At 36.0% G+C, this 8,370-nt stretch overlaps 1 long non-coding RNA gene across 1 annotated transcript; it reads right to left on the bottom strand.

Annotated features, from left to right (window-relative positions):
• Nucleotides 1-5,431: 5,431 nt before the first annotated feature.
• On the bottom strand, nt 5,432-6,588 carry LOC144714770 (uncharacterized). The gene is made up of 2 exons (XR_013584473.1): nt 6,469-6,588; nt 5,432-5,723 (listed from the first exon to the last, which is right to left on the bottom strand). It is a non-coding gene; the product is annotated as an uncharacterized LOC144714770 (long non-coding RNA).
• Nucleotides 6,589-8,370: the final 1,782 nt, after the last annotated feature.

Here is an 8,370-nt window from a genome sequence, read left to right as displayed (position 1 = left end):
ACTCATTACATCCCTTACAGAAAAGGGTTGTGGGAGCCCCAAGTTGTCATGAGAAACGATGTTTTTGTACCAATTACTCAACTCTCAGAAAACACCTCTTACATGGAAAGCAATATATGAATGTCATCAACTACTACAAATTGAGTCCACCGTAGGCATATTCCAATGTTGCTTTGAGAAATTACTGAGGCACTCATCTTAAGTTATATTTTTTATAAAACTTTGAAAAACAGTTCACTAACATTTTACCAACTTATTTTGTAATGTTTTCATTATCTTTCCTCTATTTTTAAATTTCCCTTCTTTGATCCCAAATCTTTGGAGTAAGCTATCAGAACTAGTGTGTACCTTTTATGTCCACAAAATGCTTTGGTAGACCACCATTCACTTTTATTTTATGCCAATCCTCCATTGTCTTTCCCCCTATACGTACAATTTCTCATTAAGGCATCAACCTTCTGATCCATGCTTTGTTGCTGCACCATTGACCTTATGTGTTGTCCACGAGGAAAAGAATGTGTTTATATATTTGGAGGTAGGAGGAACGCCGATGTGAAAGCCTGAAGATGATGTAGCCATACCTGTGGGAGAGAGCCCTAAATAGTCAAATATGTAAGATTATTCCAGAATTATAGTATAATACCTTGCTCTGCGTAAGCCTTCCTTTCTCATGACCACCAGCTCTTTAAAATTTAGGAAACACCAATCCACACATTCTGTATGTTTATTTCGTCGATTTCAAGGACAAAGAACAACCTTAAGGATACTATAATAAATGAAATATAAAATGTAAAATTTTGGATTCAATCAATGTAAAAATTTTGTATGCATACTTTAAATAAAATATAAAATATAATGAAATATTAAGGTTAAGGATCACAAAAGGATGGACCAAATCATGTTCTGTAGCGAGGGCTAGTGAAATAGGGTTATGTCTCTTGATCCTCAACTGAGTTTTGCATTATTTTGTTTGATATTATTGTATTGATATATGTTTCAAAAGTTAATGTATGCCTAAAATGAGACTTCTATTGTATGGAATAAGATAGATCAATCCATTCCCCATTGTATTGATAGGGCCCTATTCAAACATTCATGAAATTATAATAAATACCCTTATGTCAATACTGTTGATTTTACTTGTGGGACCCTGACTCTGTTTATAAGCCATATGAGTTCATTATTTCTGTTATTTGGTGATTCAATGCTTTCTATAAACAACCATAGCCTGAATTATAATATTTTGGTTCTCAATAACTTGTTAACTCCTAATTATTTTTAATTCAAAGTTTCAATTTTTAGGGCATAACACCAATAGTCACAACCACAATGTGGTTTCTAAGTTATACATAAGCTAGCTCAGGGTGGGGCAATCTAGATAATATTTCATATTTCAAACACAGGATACTTTTATCGTAGTAGCTGACATTTTAATCCAAAAATTAGAACTAATTCATAAAATATGGATTTCCATCTCAATACATTATTTTGTGCTTAGAAGTTAACATTTAGTGCATGTATCTTTCTCAATTTGTTTTCAGTAATTTATCTTAATTTTGAAAGTAAACCTACTCGTTTTTTTAGAAAAAAATTTCCCCTGACTAGGCAGGCCAAGTGGCCCGAGACACTCAAAAGTAAATCCTTGATGGGCTAGAAAAGACAGGCCTCCATCGTTGGCTCGCTGAAAGGTAAAATACATAGAAATATCCCCTTGTTAACTCTTCAATGACTCCGAAACTAGATTAACCTGATTCCATATGTATGATTTTGGTGATGATCTTGACTGTTTTATTCTGGTTTTCGTATATTAGTATTTAATATCTTTTATTATGGATAAATCAAAAATAGAGGGTTCATTATGCAATTTTAGTCTCCCTTATCGTTGTTGATTTTAGCTTATACAATAAAATTTATAAAATCATAACTTAAGATGTATAGTGATAAGTATAATCGTCCAAGGGAAGCTAATAAAGTAATTCAATGGTGATCTGCGTGAATAATTTGAATCTAATCAGGATTAATTTAGTTTTCAATGAAGATTAAATCACCTTAATTAGATGAAGACCTTAAAAGGAGGGTAGAAGAGATGGGAAGACTAAAAGAATTACGTATCTCTAAATTGTCTTCTTTGATCCAATAAAAAGGATCAAAGGAATCAACAAAAGGGTTGAGAAGAAATTTTGATTTTGGTTGTTTTGGGAAAATTGGGAATCCAAATTCACTAAATACTATCTCATATACACAATCTAGTATTTCTATAAATTAAACTTCTTATAATGTTTTTGTTCTTGATTTGCAATTGGAAAAGTTAGATCAATTCAATGCTTACTCCTCTTAATCCTAGTAAGGACTTGTAGATTCCGCTCAAGTCTAGCGATTTAGAAATTCAGACCAAGATCAAGAAGAATAATCAAGAATTTCACTAATACTTAATCCCAAATTACACTAGACTTCAGATACAATGAAGTAAAAATTACAAAATAGGATTGATCCAGGATGCAGCTCCTCTCTGTATTGCAGCTGTGAAAGAGCCCCTTCCATATTGACCCCCTCAACTCAAAATTATGCTTTTATACTTAGGTTAAATGGAAAATTTTCATAAAAGTCCCTCCAACTTTAGAAATTTCTTTAAAACTCCTTTTTCCTTATAAATATATCCTTTTCTATTTAATATTTTATTTCTTTCTCAAATAAATTCCAAAAAATGATAAAATTCTAGAAAATTCAGTAATTCATCGCCGCATTTATTAAGATTAAAATTAATTTTGAAACCTACCATTTTTATTTAAATATAATTATTCCAAGCTTAAATAAATTCCTTAAAATTCATAAATTAACAGAAAATTAGGGGAAAATCAGAAATTACTTGGAAAAATTAATTAACATACAAATATATAATAACAACCCTATTTTAAACTCTTTAAATGCTTGAATTAAATACCAAATTTAGGGTGTTATCAATTACCAATCATTATCAGATTTATTGAAATCGAATAATGACTCAGACTTTAAAGATGATCATTATTTTTTATCAAATAAAGTACTTAGGACTGTGGTACTTGTTATGTGATGATTGTTTCAGATATTCTCATGGGCCAACGAACCCATATTGCCTTCAAGCCGCTATGCAAGATCGATGAAATGGACTAATCAGGGTTTGACGGCCTCCTTCGGGAACAGCCTCCCATTGAAACGAAATTGGTCGTGCTCGGAGAACCGTTGGAGTGGATTTCGGTTTGCGGCCATGGGGTTTATGCATTCCACAAGCATGCAGATAATAGTTGCTGTATCTAGAGATTTTGCTAACCTATGCCCTAGCCTCCCAAAAGTAGAAGGGGACATGGAGGTCAACACGACCTTCCAATGCCAACCCAGTTCGTCTCTAGAAGTTGAGCTATGAGATCTCTCTATTTTTCATTTTTATCCCCTCCTCATGTGTGATTCCTATTGTCCTGGTTTCTGATCTTTAAGTCACTTACCGTTCCAAAATTACTACATTAGTTGTTGATTCGACGGGTAAAAGTGTGGTCAAACTGCACCTATTTTTCGGTTAACGACCCGTGACTCTCACTTTAAGATCTATTTAGGGAAAATTTTGACTTTCCAACTGGGTTTTAAAATCGAGTTGATAAAAAGTCAGACCAGAATTCCATATGGATTGAACTGTCACACTGGTGCATACAAAGCCAAATATTAAATGAGAAAAAGTTCCCCATTGTATACTCAATATCTTTTGTTTGGAGCTTCTTACAAAAACGAAGTCTGATCCGAACGCATCCGTTTCAATTTATGGATACTGATATTCATACCAAGAGAATATGAGTCCAAATTAAACCAAAAGGGGGAGAAACGTAATTTAGCCGTATGACTCTACTTGTCATCAAACTGTAAGAAACCTACCCCGTACCCCCAAATGACAGATTAAGAAACAAAAAGGTAAATGCAAGATTAGTTTATGCATTGAAATCTTTAAAACAGTTTACAACATCACTAGAAAACTGATTGAATTCGGACTGTACAGGATTTTAACGTGAAAGAATAAAGATTTGAAAGGGCTTGTGGAATGTGTAGAAATTTTTCTAAAACGATGGTGATAAAATAGTAAAAGAAATGAACCAGAATCAACCAAATCCTTTCATCGTTTGGACAACGCGTCATGTTAAGGGCGTAGTGCAGGTGACTAATACCGAAGAAATATGAGAGATAAGAGTTAATTCTCCCCCATTAGTATTACCTGGAGGAAAAAGGCTCACGTGGCACTAGAGCAACAAAACCGAAAGCGGACTGCATTGATGTTGTTTAAAGCTGGTGGACAGGACGTCATGCCTTCGGAATGAATGCTGAATAGCACTAGAACTAAGATATCACAACTAGACAACGATAATGTTTTCAAAACATCGTCAATCTCTTGCAATTATTTCTGGTAACTTACGTCGAGGCCCTCTAATACGTATCCGGAAGGGCAGTCGTAATTTCTGATTAATGTTCTTAAAACGGTGGAAATGATCTTAATTTGCTGGTCCGGTGGAAAGTGACTGACTAGACTGCTCTTCCTGAATCCAGCTGCCACCAGTAAGAAAAAAATGATGTCGATGGGAGTGGACCTGGCAATGGAATTAGGGCGAAAACGAGGAAAACGCCAAGTGGCTTAGACGAAGCCACCGTTTAATATCCATAAAAGCAAATTTTGATCAACTTGTCTTTCACTGGCACATCACTGGGACAGCAAGCAACCGAGGCCACCTTCGAATGTAGCTGTGGGTCAACATCCTTTTAAGACTCACTATAAAACTTAAGTTCGAGCCACAATAAAATGCTAGATAGTGATATAAAAGTAGACCTCAACAGCGGGGATATCAATTCCTTCATAGGAAGGAAAACACAGTTTAAAATAGGACTAGATGAGCTTCTCAAATTCTCGACTTGAATTAGGTTCAACGCTAGAAGACACTTTGGCATAAACACGGCTGCCCAACTAACAAGGCGGCAGTTATTGATTCTGGAAATTTAATTTTGAGAATGATCTGGAATTAATATTTATTTCAATTACAAATTTTGTGTGGTCACGTCTCAGGACTCATGGTACAGAGAATCAGTCTAACATTGATTCTTCTTCTTTTTTGCCAGATCTATTCGGAGAGTCGATGTAACTAACTTATGTTTAAATAATCCATCTAAGATTGTTGTGTAAAAGCCTGCCAATCTAGATTTAGGCCTTGGCTTTCGGTTTTTTCTCCGGATATCCTAGATGTTAAGATGTTTGGACTGGCTTACGCGCTCAGCGCATTAGTTTAAACGAAACAAAAAGAATAAAGCTCAAATCTCTCCCCCATACATTGTCAACTAAAGAAACTGGCCCAAAATCAAGTACCAGACAGCGGCAGTCGCTCTTCATGCATCATTCTCTCCTCTCCCTTTTAAGACACTCGTATCATCTCTCACATCTTTTTTAATATATTGTGGTGAGAGAGCAACAAAAGAGAAGAGAAAGAAAGCAATAATTACACATCAGGCGGAACGGGGTAATGGATCAGCCGTGGCTCCTGCAGCAGCCGCCGACCTGGTGCTCGGGGAAGCTCTGAACGAGGAACAGTGCCAGTGGACAAAATATTGACTCCTTGTAGCGTACGAGCTGTGCTACTGGGCGCGGTTAGGAGAAAGAGAGTCACAAACAAAATTGCCACAGTTGCACCTCGTTGCACGCCCATCGTCCTCGTACAACTCTTGGAAAATAACGTCAAGAACAGAAGTAGAGGAGAGGATGAGAGACTGAGAAGAGAATGACGTATTAGAAGATGAAAAATAATATGTGTGTTTTAGAGAGGTTCTCATGTCTTTATTATATAGAGGTCGCGGGGTGGATAGATGGTAGACCCGCTGGAGAGATCTCTCCAGAAGGCCAGTTGTAGGTTCCGCAGTTATGGCCTATTCTTGACGATCGGGGACTTCCTTCGCATACCCTTCAACGTCAAGTGGTCAATGACAGGAAAAGTATGCGTTTTAGGGATAACATCTACAAACAGGTCGTAGGTAGAAAATGAATAATACTTGACCTTATGCGGAAGCAACATGCGAGCGACTTAAAGGGGTTGTGGACTTCTACATGATTGGTTAGGGCACGAAAAAAAAAGATTTTTTCCCGGACATGTTTCCCGAACAATTTCACTTCATAAAACTGGAATTGATGAGAAGAGGCTGTGATTTCTGATTCACTGCTCGCCCTTGCGACAGTTACTTTATCTAAATCTCAGACAAAATGGGAATAACGGATGAACAAAAATAACAGCCTGGATCAGGTAAACAGTCTGATCTAAATACCCGTAACGAAAGCATTAGATAGATTGATCTTATGAATCTCCCAGTTGCCGTAAATGTCCAGTGTAAAAGGTGTTAGATCCGTAGGAGGCTTGCGCCATTTCTTAAGGATGATGAAGATCGCACATGAATGTAAATCAATGTAAAACATACCTCGATCCATCGCGTCTTCTCTTAGTCGAATCGAACAAGCTTGAGGGGAGGCCTTTTGGATCAATACCGGATGACTTCCTGAAGTCTCTCTGAGTAATGGGATGCTCAGGAGAAAAGTCAAATTCCCTTATGACCCAAGGATGGGGCCCCTATTTATAGGAAGAGGTGATACTTAATTAAGATAGGCTTAGCCTCTACACAATTAATTACCATTCTTATTGTTATAAATGTCTTAATCCCGTCATTAAGTGAATCATATATAAATTGGGATTTATAACTGATAGCTTAACAATATGCAATTATATACATACACATATATAATTGTCCATAGATTAAGAAATTAATCTAATCAAAAGTTCCTCTTAAGCTAATGAGGAGAGAGAAAAGTGGATGGCTAGGATTGCACTAACTTCAAAGCTTAATATCTGACAATCTAGAAGGCCGATGCAGTTGAAATTTTGAGGGATGCTTCGTCTTCACCCCCTCTTTTAATCCATGTCCTCTGATCTATGAACCAAGGTGTGGATCCTTATTAATTACATTCTTAAATTTGCTTCCTGCTCGTGTGGGTTGATTGAAACCTAGTGACTTTTTGAGATCCATGAAGCTTGTTCTTGGAGTCCTGGTAAGTGAGAATAGGCAACAGAGAAGACGTGGAGCATACCTGCACTTTCAAATCATCGTGATTCTGGAAAAATATAAGGATCTATGGTAAGTATCATCGCCTTACATTGATTGTTCTTGATATCCACTTCAGCTTAGATTGATTTCACCATTACCTCCCACCATAACATCGCGTCTCTATACTCTCCAATCACATCTTAACATTGTCAAGTCACTTTCTCTTCATGATCTTACTTTTCATGGATCTTATGCAACCTACTCTTTACATCACTCCTCACATTCTTGTTGTTGTTTTCAATTGATCATCGATGTCTCTCAATCTTCTGAAATCCTAATTATCATTGCCTCACCTAGCATTTTCTCATCGCTCAAATACATTTTAATTTCCTTACACCAATCACTATTTGAACAATATTAGAGCCTCAATCATCAATCCCTGTGGAAACAATCCGTACCCATCACTCACTAAGTTTACTTAAGCACATTTACATTTTTTATAAACTAAAATAAAAAATACAAAGGATAAATGAAAAGTCTAGTTTTTTTAACTTATAATCTACCATTAAGAATGGATAATTAAATGTAACAAAACAATTTTAGGAATAATTTATATTTTTATAAAAAATTAAGTAATGTTTTCCTATTTTTCGTATAACTTAAATAAAGTATGGTTTTCTTAAAACTAATGTGTGGAGTAATATTTTGATAATATATTTAATATAAAAAAACAAGGGCAAAACATTTCATGGAAATTAATCTAATTTAAAAAATGAATGATTTTTTCTCCGCGCATGATAAGTAAAATTTTTAAGTTTCCAACATAGTTAAAATTGGAATTTCCATGTGCATTAATTATGATGTGTAAAAATGATATTTTGAAGTTTGGGAATATTTTGGACTAGTTTTGTGAGGAAGAGCTCCCTTCAAACATCTTGCTTTTCCAGTTTTCCCAAAAAAATGAATTTGAAAAATAACTCAAAAATTAGGAAAATTAGTAAACATAAGCTTGATATTCAAGGTGATGGCGCACGCCATCGAGGATCAACATCAGCGTCACCCGCGCTGCGCACCAGCGACGTTGAAGACTGGGTGATCTTGCTCCGGTTATCTTTCCCGCTTTTCGTCTATCTTTTTATCGTGTTTTGTCTCTTTTCCCGTTCTCATCCTTCTTGTTTTCATCGTGTTTATCGCGACTGTGGTGTTCGCCCACCCGCCGTTTTACCGTCAAGGGGGGGGACCACCCGTTGATCCTTCCCCCTTGCCTCTTTCTTCCTTTCC

This window comes from Wolffia australiana, chromosome 1 (genome assembly GCF_029677425.1).
Source record: "Wolffia australiana isolate 7733 chromosome 1, ASM2967742v1".
NCBI lineage: Eukaryota > Viridiplantae > Streptophyta > Magnoliopsida > Alismatales > Araceae > Wolffia > Wolffia australiana.
The sequence above is the reverse complement of the archived record's forward strand: the minus strand, read 5'-3'. Positions and strand labels throughout refer to the sequence as shown.